The sequence below is a fragment of the Zingiber officinale genome, chromosome 1B (assembly GCF_018446385.1).
Source record: "Zingiber officinale cultivar Zhangliang chromosome 1B, Zo_v1.1, whole genome shotgun sequence".
Classification (NCBI taxonomy): Eukaryota; Viridiplantae; Streptophyta; class Magnoliopsida; order Zingiberales; family Zingiberaceae; genus Zingiber; species Zingiber officinale.
Genome location: NC_055986.1, coordinates 11,455,174 through 11,470,645, shown reverse-complemented (window position 1 = coordinate 11,470,645; position 15,472 = coordinate 11,455,174). Strand labels below are relative to the sequence as shown.

At 39.1% G+C, this 15,472-nt stretch overlaps 1 pseudogene; it reads left to right on the top strand.

Annotated features, from left to right (window-relative positions):
• The first annotated feature begins 11,096 nt into the window (after window positions 1-11,096).
• LOC122027502 overlaps window positions 11,097-15,472 on the top strand; it is a 67,221-nt pseudogene continuing 62,845 nt past the window's right edge.

The window sequence follows — 15,472 nt, the reverse complement described above, 5'->3', positions numbered from 1 at the left end:
TTTTGAGTAATTGTCTTTACGCACCAAGTTTAGAAAGAACTAGTTTTCAGTTTCTAAACTATTCAAAGAACTTGATATTCTGCCTCTTTTAATAACAAAGTTGTTATTAAGAAAAAGAGGGAAGTTATCTGTTCTGGTACGTTGGTTGGCAATTTATAAATCCAATAACTCCCACGATGCAACAAATGGAAATTAGTAACACATCTTCTAACTTTAAAGTAACCTTCGAAAATGAACCAATTATATATTTGGCTTCTAAGGCTAGGTTATATTAACTTGAGTAGGATTCATTGGTAGCTGATGAACTTTTGGGTTCATTAGTAGTGGAAATCTTTCCAACCTACGAGTCTTACTTGGAAGGAAAAATAACCAAGAAGCTTTTAAGTCTAAGGGGTATGGAGTCAAAGATATATTGGAATTGGTTCATTCTGATTTATGTGATCCTATGAGCATCCAGGCAAGAGGTTGTTTCAAATATTTCATCTATTTTATAGACAACTATTTGAGATACGGATATATTTACTTGATGTGCCGCAAGTCTAAGTGCTTTGATTAGTTCAAAGAGTACGAGGCTGATGTGGAGAAACGACAAAGTAAAAGTATCAAGACACTACGGTAAGATCGTAGTGGCAAGTACCTCTTGGGAGAATTTAGGAGTCATTTATCAGAAGTAGGGATTCAATCCAAACTAACTGCACCTGGTACACTCCAACAGAATGATGTAGAAAAAGGAAGGTATAGGACTCTTATGGAAATAAGTAGATTGATGAGTTATTAAGAACATTATCAAAATCATTTTAAGGATATACTCTGGAAACGGGAGTGAATATAGTACCTTCTAAAGTCAGAACTCTCTACTCATATAGAATTGCTGAATAGGCGTAAGCCTATTCGGATTCGGGTAGTTCAGCACATATGCAGAAGAGAGACAATGATAAGTTGGACAGGAATTCACTTGTTTGTGGGTTATCCTAGTAAAATGAAAGTAGGTTTATAGTCTTAAAAATCAGAAGGTCATTGTTAGCATCAATGACCGATTTTTAGAAAAAGACTATGTAATAAACCATGTGCCCATAAGAAAATTTGTTCTTAAGGAAATAATAAAAGACATGTCTAATCTAGTACCAACTGTACAAGATGAGATACCACAAGGAAACTGCAACACGTATCACAAATGATACACAATTGCAGAAAGTGCCTTGTCGTAGTGGGAGGGTTGTTAGGCAACCTAAAAAGATTCAAGTTTTGGGAGAGTTTTTTTGGACTCGATCCCTGGAGGACATGAACCTGATCTCGGGACATATGACGAAACACTCCAAGATAAAGATACAACATCTTGGCAAAGAGTAATGAATAACAGAATTAGAATATATGTATTCAATAAAATCTGGAAGCTTGTAGAACCACCAAATGGTGTAAAAGCCTTTGGGTGTAAAAAGGTCTATAATAGGAAAAGAGGGATAGAAAGGAAGGTAGTCACTTTCAAAGCAAGGCTTGATGAAAAAGGAAACTTTTTCACTGGTAGCCATGCTTAAGTCTATCCGGATTCTTTTATCTATTTGGCAAGTGGATGTCAAGACAACATTCCTTAATGGAAGTCTTGATGAATGCATTCATATAAAGCAACCAGAAGGGTTCATTGCAAAGGGCTAAGAGCATCTTGTGTGCAAGCTCAATCAGTCTATGGACTGAGGCAAAGCTTCAAGGTCTTGGAACATCCGATTTATCAAAGTAATCCAGACCTATGGATTTATTGAGTAAACGGATAAGTCTTGTGTATACAAAAGGTGTGATGGAAATATGGTGGTATTTCTTGTACTAGACGTAGATAACATTTTTGGTAGTTGGAAACAATATCAAAATGTTGTCAGAAGTAAGGGTATGGTTGTCCAAATAATTCGATATAAAGGACTTGGGAAAATGTATATATTTTTTAGATCAAAGTGATAAGGGATCGAAAGAAAAAATATATTTTACTTATCCCAAGCTTGATACATCGGAAAATCCTTGCTCGTTTTAAGCATGCGAAACTCCTCGAAAGGTTTCTTACCTTTTAAGCATGGAGTGTCTTTATCTAAAGAGATGTCTCCGATGACATCAAAGGAGATTGAGGACATGTAGGCAGTTCTTTATGCTTCGGCAGTTAGACAACCTAATGTATGCTATGCACGAGATCGAAAATCTTTGCCTAGGCATAGTTAGCAGATATCAAAGTAACCCTAGACAAGGACATTGGACTGCAGAAAGCATATATTAAAGTACCTTAGAGGCGCTTAGAGATTATATGCTAGCTTACAAGGCGATTAATTTGGTCCTGGTTACACAGATTTTGACTTCCAATCGGATAGGGACAATAATAAGTCGACCTCGGGGTTTTGTGTTTACTTTAGGAGGAAAAGTTATAACTATGAAAGAGTGATAAGCATAGGTGTTTTTCTGGACTCCACCATAGAAGCTGAGTATATGGCAAGCCTCTGAGGTAGCCAAAAAAGCTGAATGACTTAATTACCTCAAGATAGACTTAGATATGATTTCTAGTTTGTCCAAAGATTATTACAATTTATTGTAATAATAATGGTGCAGTAACAAACTCGAAGAAACCATGAGTCTATAAGGCAAGTAAACACAATAGAGCGCAAGTACTACCCAATACGAGAAATTGTATAACGAGGAGAAGTTGTTGCCGCCTAGATTACATCAGATGATAACCTAAGGTCCTTAAGGCAAGAGCTTTTTGAAAGGCATGGGAATCAGATGTATGGCAGCAGATACGGCAGCTTAGTCTTTTAGTATAAGTGGGAGATTGTTAGAGTGTATACTAAAAGCCTAGCTTTTGGTATAAACATTTATCTAGAAATAAGAATCACATTGGTCAAATGTTTACATTTATGATAAATGTAGTTGTTCAATTAATTTATATTGTAGATAACATGGTGTGTGGTGTCACACACAGAGGATCATGTATCTTATAAATTATAAACAGTAGCTCACGACCAAGATGGAAAGGAACAAACCATTGGAAGGTCGTAGTGTAATTAGGTATTAGTTTATCTTAACTATATAATTACACTAGTACACTTAGAGTGTATTGAGTAGGACCATTAGAGGTCGTTTCTTTTTATACTGACTTTATAAAGGAACAAAGACCTCAGTTATTATGGAAGTGTGTGCTCTTAATCCTAATATAATAACAAGCACATATATTTGATATTTATTTCTTTAATTTATCAATGGGTGAGATTTAGTTCGATAAATCAATAAGCCCGATAAGTTGGGAAATGATATCACTTATAGTGTGTGTTGTTGATTATAGAAGGAAACTGTGTCCTAGTGATCTAGGTTGAGAATATCCCCAAGAGGAGCTCATAAGGATTGTCATGTTAAACCCTGCAGGAGGACTTAGTCCGACATGACGATGAAGTTGAGTGGTACTACTCTTGGAGCTAGATATTAATTAAGTGAGTTGTCAGTAACTTACTTAATTAGTGGACATTCGACATCTTAAACCAGAGAGATTAACACACTCATAATAAGAAGGAGCCCAAAAATATAATTTGGGATTGATGCGGTAGTTCAATAATAGTTCTCTAGTGGAATGAATTATTATTGATAAAACTAAGTTGTGTGTTCGGGGCGAACACGGGATGCTTAATTTTATCGGGAGACCAAAACCAATTCCTCCTCTCGGTCCCTATCGTAGCCTCTTAATTATAGAGTACTATACCCACCTATACCCACCTTCTTACCCATCCTATAGGGGCCGGCCAAGCTAGCTTGGAGACCAAGCTAGGGCCGGCCATGGGTATGTTCATGGGTGAATTCATGTGGTCGTTCCTATTAAAATAAAAAGGAATTTTAATTTTAAAATTTTTCTTATGTGGATAATATAATTTAAAAGAGAGTTTAAAAATTTAAATCCTTCCTTTTATAAGATTCTACAAAAGATTAAGAGAAGAGTTAAAATCTCTTTCCTTATTTGTAGATTAAAAGGTTGATTTTAATTTTGGTAAAAACTTTCCTTTTAATTATATTCATGATTTAAAAGAAAGTTTAAAAATTAAAAATTCTCTTTTATTAGTTTCTACAAAAGATTAAGAAAAGATTTAATATCTTTCCTTATTTGTAGATTGAAAGGAGATTTTAATTTTAGAGATAACTTTCCTTTTGGAAATTATCCACATGTTTAAAAGAAAGATTTTAATTTATAAAATTTCTTTTTATTAACCAATCATGAAGGGATTAAAATTATTGGAGAAATTTTTATAAATTTCTAGAAACAAATTAGGAAGTTTTAATTTTTGTTTTAATTAAAACTCTCCTTGTTTTGTGGAGAAGAGTGGCCGACCATTATAATTTGAAAAGAGAAAATTATTTTAATTAAATAAATTTTCCTTTTCAATGGCAAAAGAATTAAGGAAGTTTTTATTAAATTTTCCTTATTTTCCAAGACCAAGGATTATAAAAGAGGGGGTAGAGGAGGCTTCAAGGTGAATGACTCTATTCTATTTTTCCTCTCTTTTCTCCTTGGGTGTGGCTGGCCCTTTCTTTCCTCTCCTCTCCTTTGTGTGGCTGAAACCTTCTCATGGTGGAGATATCTTTGGTGGCCGGATCTAAGAAGGAGAAGAAGGAGAGAAAAGAAGCCTCTTTTCTAGCATCCCTTGGAGCATGGTGGTAGTGGCCGAACCACTTCATCCTAGGAGAAGTTTTGATGGCCGAAACTTGTAAGGAAGAAGAAGGTGCTTGGTGGTTCTCATCTCGGAAGATCGTTGCCCACACAACGTCCGAGGTTAGAAGAGGAATACGGTAGAAGATCAAGAGGTCTTTCTAAAAGGTATAACTAGTAATTTTGTTTCCGCATCATACTAGTTATTTTTGGAAATAATACTAAATACAAGAGGCATACGATTCTAGAGTTTTGAATTTGTTTTCGATATAGTGTTCTTTTGTTTTTCTTTCCCTTGTGATTTGATTGTTCTTTTCGGTTAACCTAAAGTTATTTTAGGAAATTAAATATTAGCTTTCTATAAAAGGTTTTGTCTAGTCGGTGGTGGTTGCTCCCATATCCAAGAAGGCCATGTGCCTCGCCACGTCAGTACTGGGAACCAATTATGGAAATTAATATTTAATGGAATTAATAACTTAAGGTGACTTGGGTCGAACGTGTTAAGTTCCGCAGGAGATCCAAGTCAAAACCTAAAAGAACAAATAGATTAAGTTTTGGATCAAACGTGTTAAGTTCCGCAGGCGATCCAAAATTTAATTTAAAAGAACACATGGTAGCTAGGAAAAGGTTCAGACCTTTGTACAAATTTTTGTACAGTGGAACCTCTAGGTTTTCCGAGTAGCAACCAACAGCATCTACTAAGGAGGCCCACTCGGGAGTTCTCAGGAAGGCGTTGAGCGCGTATCGAATTGAGTCCCGGTTTGTTACTTCTTCTCCAAGATTGGTGAGTTGAGTGATCAGCTCTTTGATCCTCGCTTGGAGTTGCGCTACCTTCTCGCCTTGGTTCATCCGGAAGTTCGTCAACTGGGTCCGGAGGATGTCACATCGCGCCAGCTTTGATTTGGAGGTACTTCGTGAAGCTCCAGGAATTTCTCCCAGAGATCTTTCGCCGAGTCGTAGGTTCCGATTCGACTTACCTCTTGTGGTGGCAGCACACTGAGCAGGTGGAACTCTGCCTTTCCGTTGGCGACGAAATCGGCTTGCTCCTTCTTGCTCCATGTGTTTTCTTCTTTGTCTTTTGGCGCTGCAAAACCATATTTCATTGTAATAAGAATATCAAAATCTATTTTAAAAAATACCTCCATTTTGCGCTTCCATGTGGCAAAGTCTCCGTCAAACTTTGGGGGATGGATGTTCGCTCCGGCCATCGTCTTGATCGTAGTGCTTCAGTTGGTGGTTAGTCCTTCTAAGGCGATCAGGCTCTGATACCAATTGTAGGTGCAGCGGAGGCCGGCAAGAGGGGGGTGAATTGCTTCTGAAATAAAAAATAAACTATACCCTCCTTAGATTTCAACTCAGAAATAAAATCAGCAGTAAAAATAACTAGCAACTATATAAAATTAAAGACAGAAATAAAACGGGAGACCGAGGTTTAACCTGGTTACAACCAAGGAGGTTGTTAATCCAGGATAATCGAAAATCGCACTAGCAGAGTCTCCTTCACTGTAGGCGGAGAAGCCTTTTTATACACTTAATGAACTCACAAGTTGCTAGGAATTGAAAGCTTGAATGAATGATGAATTCCTAGGTCTAGGGGTCCTTTTATAGCCCCTGGAAAGTCTATCCCGAAGCTCCAAGGCGCCTCCAACAATGGTCCAGGGTGCCTCCAAGCAAGTGTTCGGATAGAACTCTATCCGAAGCCAAACGGTCGATTTGACCAGACTTAAGGCGCCTTAAACAGGCCTTGAAGGCGCCTTCAAGTTGAAGGCGCCTCCAAGCATGATGAAGGCACCTTGAGCTGCCTTTTCAGCTCCTTTGCTTCTTTGCTTCGTCTTCCGACATCTTCCGTAGTTCCGGTCTTTTGGGTGATTCCGGCCAACCGAAATAGGGCTCACCCGAACCTAATTTCCAGCCTTCCTCGAGCAGGCTTCCGTCCGACTTCTCATCCCTCGAACGCTGCGCACGTTCTTCTCGCTCCATCGGAGTACTCTTCCGTAGCTTTCTCGTCCTTCGGATGCACCGAGCCCGTGGGCTCCCTTCCCGTGCCGTCCTTCTCGCTAGCTGCGTCTTCCGCTCGACTTCCTGTGCTCCTAAGCTCCTGCACACTCAGACACAGGGACCAGACAAAACGCAGGAGCTAACCAACTTGGTTGATCACATCAAAATACCCATGGGGTTCAACAGACTGTACTGTAGCCTTCTTGGAGAGTCATGAAAACAGAATCTCGCACACAAAGAAAAAAATGGAAAGAATGTCCCAATACTAAATCCTGGATTAGTAGTGTGGGAAAAAGATAGAAATAGAAATTCACGAATTTTGAGAAAAATTAATAAAATAAAAAAATATTATTTCAAATTTTATTAAATGCGATATTTTATCAATACTAATAAGCGGTGAAAGATGAAAATGAATTTTTCGAAAATAATTTTGGAGGGAAAAAAATGAAAGACATAAGGTTTTATTTTTACCCTAAATGAACGAGAAAGCGACGAAAAAATGCTCGAACGGTAGTTGTACCAATTTAGAGTAACCCCGCTCTGATACCAATTATTGGATCGAGACCGCGCTAGAGGGGGGGTGAATAGCGCTCGTGGCTTTCACATGTTTCGTAATCGATAATTAAATGAGTAAAGCAGCGGAAATAAAATAAAGACAAGACACAAGCACAAGGGACACCAAGATTTACTTGGTTCGGAGCCTTGGGCGACTCCTACTCCAAGGCCCGCGATCATTGATCACTTTCGGTGGGCAACAACTATAATCTCAGAAATCTTTTATAAGCAAGTATAATTACAGTAGTAAAAGTATATCAACGACATGAAAAATGGAAGATTCTGAACTCCGGGTCGTCGGCGTCAAGTCGTAGCTTCGTCGAAACTTCTCGTTAGCAGCTCGTTGCAGAAATATCGCTTGTCAATTGATGATCTGGACTGCTGCTCAAACCCTCCTTAAATAGCCTGCTTGAGGCGCCTCCAAACCTGTCCGAGGCACCTCAAATGTGAAATTATATCCTGGATCCTGCGCTGCAATAAGCCTTTGCATCGCTGCTATTTATCCACCTTGAGGCGCCTCCATCACATTCCAAGGTGCCTCCAAGCAGAGGTCCAACGTGCCTCCAAATCCCATGGAGGCGCCTCCATCTCCTTTTGCACAGCCAGCTCACTTTGCACCCGAGGCGCCTCCAAGCTCTATGGAGGCGCCTCAGATACTGTTCATCGGAGGCAAACTTTGTGTTTTAGTACATGCAAGATACGTTAGTCCCAAAATACCTTGCAACACAAAGTTAGCACATAATAAACATAATGAAAAGAGTATTTGACAATCTCTAGACTGTCCGGTTCTGATTTCAGATTTCCGACCGAAAATCCTAGGTCGAACTGACGCCTACTGTTCCCTCTTCCGGGGAACGCGCCCTTACCTACTCCACTCAGGAGAGTTTACCTTTTGCCAGTTCGGTCCTCCAGACCGACTGAACTTTTGCTCGGCGCTCGAGTCTTCCGGTCTTCATGCTGGACGTCCGGTCCATGGCCCGTCCAGTCTTCCACCCAGTTCGGGACACCAGGATTTCAACCTAAGGTTACCGCCCCCTAGGATTTTTGCCTGAAGACCTCGACCCGCCAAGGCTTTCCGCATAGGGTTACCACCCCCTATGACCTAGGGTTACCACCCCTAGGGTTTTCCACTTACCTAACCGTAGCTAGGACTTTTGCCTAAGTACACTTAGGACTTTTCCTGCAACACTCATTCAACATATTAGTAAACAAAACACTTTAACTTTGAACCCTTTAACATAATCAAAACATAGGTTCGATCGTCGGATGCTTCACGCATGCACCAACACATATGCCGCTCTACAGATTTGTAGCAACTATCATACTTGACCCTAACTGATACAACGTTGTAGCAGCTAACCGTTGAGTTAGTTGCTATAAATTTGTAGCAGCTATCCTTCCAAGTAGCTGCTACAGCGTTGTAGCAGCTACCTATGGAATTAATTACCTGTTTATCAACCGAGACGCCCAATAAAGATAATCAAGGATACAACCTATAGCATATAGTCAGCCCAAGTTGCTACAACGTGTAGTAGCTTCTCAAGAGTAGCTGCTACACTATGTTTCAGTTAGCTGATATAAATTGAAGCAACTACTCTAGAGACGTGAGCTACTACAATGTATAGCAGCTACTGCCGATGCAGGTAATGAGGCCTAATCTCGATTAATAATTCAATGGTCACTTATATAAATTGAAAATAATGATTTCTTATAGCTGTCATAACCCATATGGCTAGTCATAAATCATAACCCGTGACTACCTCTCTTGGTAAAATCCTGCATTGTCAAAAGGGCAACTGTGGGCTCGTGGATACACCTATTCCGTGATTAAATTGTATAGCACCACAATGCCCTTATATAACAGAGGGTGGCTCCATTCATGACATCCCAATGGAAATGAGTAGCTTATTCATGGAATGATGACATTTTCTCGACACCACCTTCATCATTTTTTTCATGCCATCCACTGTCAATCTTGAAGTGTATCTTGCTCCCAAATGGAGAAGGACAAAGCGGTCTTGTTGCCTTCCACCATCTAGTGAAAGTTTCCATGTTTGTAAAGGAATTTCTTTAAAGCAACCACTAGCGTCTAGCCCCGATGCGTGTATGTTGAAGAGGTTAGGCCACTCATGGAGTAGCTTAAAGAGAGGGTGATCGCCTCGAAGAACTTTTCCCAGTCACGACCAAAGGATGCAAGGGAGGTGGAAAATAATATAAGCTGGTTGGTGTTCATAATACTCTGTACGTTGATGAAGGGCGTTCCCTCATGGATAAGACTGTGGACGCAACTCAGCCAATATGAAAATAACGTTGTACAACTTATGAGAGAAATGTAAGCGATCATGGGGGTTCTAAACACTGTTCAATATTAAACTTACGATATAATCAAAATGTAAATTTATTGACAATATTTTCTCATGTAAAGGTATAAATGTATTTTATAGGTGCTACACTTTGTTATCTTACTCCTAAGTAGCTGCAACATAATGTAGCAGCTACTACAGTTATTTTTAGTCACCCAATTAATTTATTTATATATATATTATTCCTATTTTATTTCTTAAGTATGTTGTCATATCATGAAGTGGTAAATTTAAGTGGACTCATGAATAATGATCAGGCTCGCGAACACAGAATATGAGGTCCACGTTGTAGCAGTTAGTTTGTGGTAGACATAAACACCATTGTAGGAACTAAAAAATCATTTCTAGACACCACATTAAATGTAACGGAAGGAATCGGTGAAATTTAATTTTATTCAAGTTAATGTTGTAGCAGTTACTGGTCCGTAACTGCTACAACCCGGACTTTATGTTGTAGCAGCTACCTATCAGGATCCAGTATAACAAAGACAATTATAAGTCGAACTTTATCAAGATCCATTATTAAAGTGATTTGCTACAACGTGTAATAGCTTCTCATAAGTAGCTGCTACACTGTGTAGCAGTTAGTACGGATTGAGGATAAAAGCGCACTCCTATCAATTTTATGCAGACCGGTAGAAAGCCTGCTCAGCCGTTAAGTTAGCTGCTACAACGTTGTAATTATTTTGGCAGCAGGTAATTCTGCGATCCTAGACTTTATTGTCTCCACACGGGAGCCTGACCACTTCCATCTTCATATTCTTAGAAGGGCATGCTGTCTGTAAGAATCTATTACTCTAACATGTTCACACATCCAGACCTGTAATACAATAAAATTATTTAAATAAGATAAACTTTTTTTAAACACTCTATTCCCTCAACCATAGTTTTAAACCTGAAAGCCCTAAAATCATTAAACCACATTGTAGCAGCTAGGAGACAAATCAAAACACTAAAAATTCAAACCCCTAAACAAAACGAGATGACTCAAAACTATCATCCCTAACAGAATACTTACGATGGAGGCAAATATTTGGATGAGAAACAAGTCGTCGCGGTGAGATTGATTGATGAAGATACCGTGTGGGCACCGATCTACTATGATTGATATTCTTTCGAAATATTTTTTACACGGCGAGTTTAGGAGTTACACCTTTGGCCAATGAGGGTAAAAATGTAATTGCATAGTATATATATTTGCACAATAATTGTAAAAAGGTAATTGGTAAGAAAAGATTATTTGGAGATCAGCAGTACCTACTATGCGTTGTAGCAGCTATTCTGGAGTAGCTGCTACAAAGTGTAGCAGCTAATCAGAAGTAACTGCTACATAGTGTAGCAACCACTCTTGACAAGCTGCTACAAGGTGTAGCAGTTTCTGATGACTAGCTGCTTCAACATGCTGCAGTTGCTTCTACAACGTGTAGAACCTCATTTAATTGATCTAAATAAAAAAATTGAGATTAGCTATGATTTATTATTGGTTGAAAATGCAGAGTAACATCAAGTGAGCGTAAATGAAGAAAGAACTGTTACATCATTGTAGCAGGTACATGGAAAGTTAGCTGCTACAAGGTGTAGCAGTTATTTGTCAAAGTAGCTATTACAACGTGTAACAGCAAAGCAAAGGCGTTGCAGCAACATAAATAATTTTAAATAATTTTTTAGCAAGTTGATATACAGCTACCAAAATATTTTTAGGGTTAATATCTACTAGAAAATATAACTAGTAAAAAAATAACTTACCAAGCGGCTGCTACAAGTTGTAGTAGCTATATGGAGAGTTAGCTGCTACAAGGTGTAGCAGTTAACTGTCGAAGTAGCTGTTATAACTTGTAGCACCTGTTATAACTTGTAGCAACAAAGGAAAGTCCAAGTGGCTGCAGGCATTTGTAGCAGGCGTCGGCCTTGCACGTTGAAACATAAATCCTTCCTTCCTTCTATGACCACCATTCCGAGTTAGCTGCTACAAGTTGTAGCAGCTACAAGGATAGTTTGCTGCAAAGTAGTTGCTGCAACGTTTAAAAGAGAAGAAAAGGCGCTGCATCAGTAAAAAATAATTTCAAATAATTTTTTACCAAGTTGATACATGAACTTAAATATTTATAGGGGTAATATCTACTAGAAAATGTAACTATAAAAAAAATGACTTACCAAATGGCTGCTTCACGTTTCTAGCTGCTACAACGTGTAGCAGCTAATGCACAGACGTGATTGTAACCTGCAGACGTTTGTAACCAGCGTCGTCCCTGCACGTTATAGCATTAATCCTTCTAATATATGTATACTATAGCAGTGTGAAATAACAAATTAAAATGAAACGAATTACCATTAGGAATGGAGAGAGGTGGTAAACTCTCACAGTAGCTATGAGATTGAAGACGCCGGTGAAACTTTCATGGCGGTAGCGCGAGGTCCGACGGACGACGGAGATGGAGGGAGCGAGAAAGAGGGCAGCGAGGGAGACTTTAATTTGGGAAATTTTCTACGCAGAAGTTTTGAATAGAAGGCGAAAGGGGAGAGAGAATAAATGACATTTTTTTTAGCGAAATCGAACTGGCAACATCACGTCTGCATGTCGCTCACGATAGCGCACAAAGCGTCGCTCAGCTCATCAAATATATATATATATATATATATATATATATATATATATATATAATTTTTTATTTTTCAAATTATTTCATTTTTTAATATGAAATAAATATTTCATTAATTGTTAATTTATCAAACCGTAGAAAGTAAAACGTCAAATTTTTTTTTGTAATTCGACACTCGACAGGCTGCAGCCGAAAGAGAGAAGACAAGCGAGGAGTAACTAGGCTTCCGATTCTCGCCTTGTCGTCTTCCTTCGACAACTACGGCATTGACAGTGATGATGACGTCTCTGCCTCGGCGGCATAGGGATCCGGTATCACCTGCCCCTTCGACGACGGCTGCCTTGGCTACAACCCTCGCCTCCCATCCCAGTGCTTCGATTCAACGCCTTCTCCACCACTCCCCCTCCGAGGACGCAGATCCCCTCCTTTGATCACATTCCACTGATTACCACGGCTTTGCCACTAATGTAACCGCCAACGCAGGCTTGAGTGGCGGCGACAACATCCCCCTTCCCCCGAAGGTTACGACTTCTCCTTGGAAACGACCCGCTTCGGGATGCCCCAGGCCAATGGAACGTCCTAAGGCGTGGAGAACGGCGAGATTTTCACTTCGGATGGCGCCGTCCTTCCAGATCCAGACAGGATGCACTACGAGGAGGGTTTCATCCTTTGACAGTGGCGCCAGTGAGTCAGATTTCCTATAGAATTTAAGATGGTTGTCTAATTTTTGGTTGATATGGACTTCAACTGTTTTCATCACAACTTTTTGATCAATGATGTAACAATGTAAATTGATACTGATGCGGTGATGATGAGGGGTCATATCCCACGGTCACGATAGAGATCAAAGTTAAGACGGTCAATACGTAAATAGCATTAGTGGATCGAGTGAAGCATGTCCCGACTAAAAGAGATAAAAGAGAATTACCAGAATTGACTGGATCAAATCATCAAATCAAATCAAATTAATTTTAGGATTATTCTAATAATTCTATTGATTTCAAAATCAAGTTGAACGATATTTTAATCGTAAAATACTTTCTTTTCATTCTGATTGGGGAGGTGAATATCAAGCTCTCCATTGTCATCTTATCTCTTGTGGAATTGTTCATCGAGTCTCTTGTCCTCACACTCCAGAACAAAATGGCTCTGCTGAGATAAAACATAGACACATAGTCGAAACTACCTTAGCTTTTCTTCATCATGCATCAGTTCCACGTAAATTTTGGGATGAAGCTGTTACCACTGCTATATATCTCATAAATCGACTCCCTACTCCATTGCTCAATCATAAATATCCTTTTGAAACACTTTATAATCAAACTCCTAATTACACTTTCCTTCGAATTTTTGGTTGCGCATGTTATCCATGGTTACGCCCCTACTCTAAACACAAACTTGACTCTCGTTTACTACAATGTGTTTTTCTTGGTTACAACAATTTGCACCATGATTATCGTTGCTTACATATACCAACAGGTCAAATTTATATTTCACGACATGTTACTTTTGATGAGGCTTTATTCCCTTTTTCAGTATCTTCTTCGATCTCTCCTCCAGATACTGGTGGCACCTTCTTAATACCACCTAATATTGTCTGAAATGATGGCATCCTAGGTCCTGCTCCGCTCTCTAATAACTCCCCTATACCATCAGAATAACCTCAGGATGCTGCTCCAATATTGGAAACCTCGTCGGTCGAAGATAATATGCTCTCTAGTTTTGGATCCTCGGATAATGCAAGTCCGTCATCTACATCACCATGTCAATCTACTTCCTCATCACCATCAACAAGTGATTCAGATGATAATGCTCCTCATCACATGCTTCCCATTAGTGACATTTATGAACGTTGCCCACTAAATGCAACTCGATATCCTCTTCCATGGGCTATAGTGGTCTCTTCATAATCTATTGAACCAACTTATTTTATGCAAGCAAACAAGGATCCAAATTGGCGTAGTGCAATGGCTATAGAATTTGATGCACTTCTTCGCAATGGAACATGGAGTCTAGTTTTATGCACTTCCTCAATGAATGTTGTGGGCTCTAAATGGGTATTCCGTCTTAAGTATCGAGCTGATGGTTCTCTTGAACAACACAAATCTTGACTTGTAGCCAAAGGTTTTAGTCAGCAACCAGGTATTGACTTCAATGACACTTTTAGTCCAGTCATCAAGATTACATTTGTCAGACTATTATTATCGATAGCTGTTAGTTCCAATTGGCCTGTACGCCAATTGGACATCTCAAATGCGTTTCTCCATGGTCATCTTGAGGAAACTGTATTTATGGAGCAACCACCTGGGTTCATTCATCCACAATTTCCATCTCATGTTTGCCAACTTAAGAAATCCTTATATGGTCTTCGACAAACTCCTCGTGCATGGTTTCATCGACTATCCAATTGGTTACAAGCTCAAGGATTTTCTGGATCAAAGACTGACTCGTCTCTATTTCACAAATATAATGATGGGTCCATGATATTTTTTCTTATTTATGTGGATGACATCCTGATAACCGGTAATGATCACAAGGGCATCATAACTTTATTAAGTCTTCTCAATCAAGAATTTCCTACCCGAGATTTGGGCATTGCTCATTTTTTTCTTGGTATTGAGCTTATTCCATATGAGGATGACTATCTTCTCTCTCAGAGCAAATACATTACTGAATTTCTTCAAAGAGCCAAAATGGATGGAGCACGTTCGGTCTCTACACCAATTGCAATAAACAACTCTCCATCTTCATCCTCTCTTGCTCTGTCTGATCCACAGATTTATCAAAGCATTGTTGGAGCCTTACAATATGTCACTATCACACGCCCTGATATTACTTTTGTAGTAAATCGTGCTTGTCAATTCATGCATGCTCCAATTGAACAAAATTGGGATAATGTAAAAAGAATACTTCGCTATCTCAAAGGTACTATTCTACATGGTCTTCTTTTATATCGTCAATCGTCTCGAGATTTACATGCCTATAGTGATGCGGATTGGGCAAGTTCTCCTGAAGATAGACGCTCTACTAGTGGATATGCAATATTTCTTGGATGAAATCTTATCTCATGGAATTCGAAAAAGTAACCTACGGTATCTCGTTCAAGTATTGAGGCAGAATATAAAGCTATAGCAAATACAACATCTAAAATTATTTGGCTTCAATCACTTCTCTCTGAACTTCATCTTGCATCAAATATTGCACCAAAAATTTGGTGCGATAATATTGGAGCAACATATCTCACAGCAAATCCAATCTTTCATGCTCGTACAAAACATGTGGAGATTGATTTT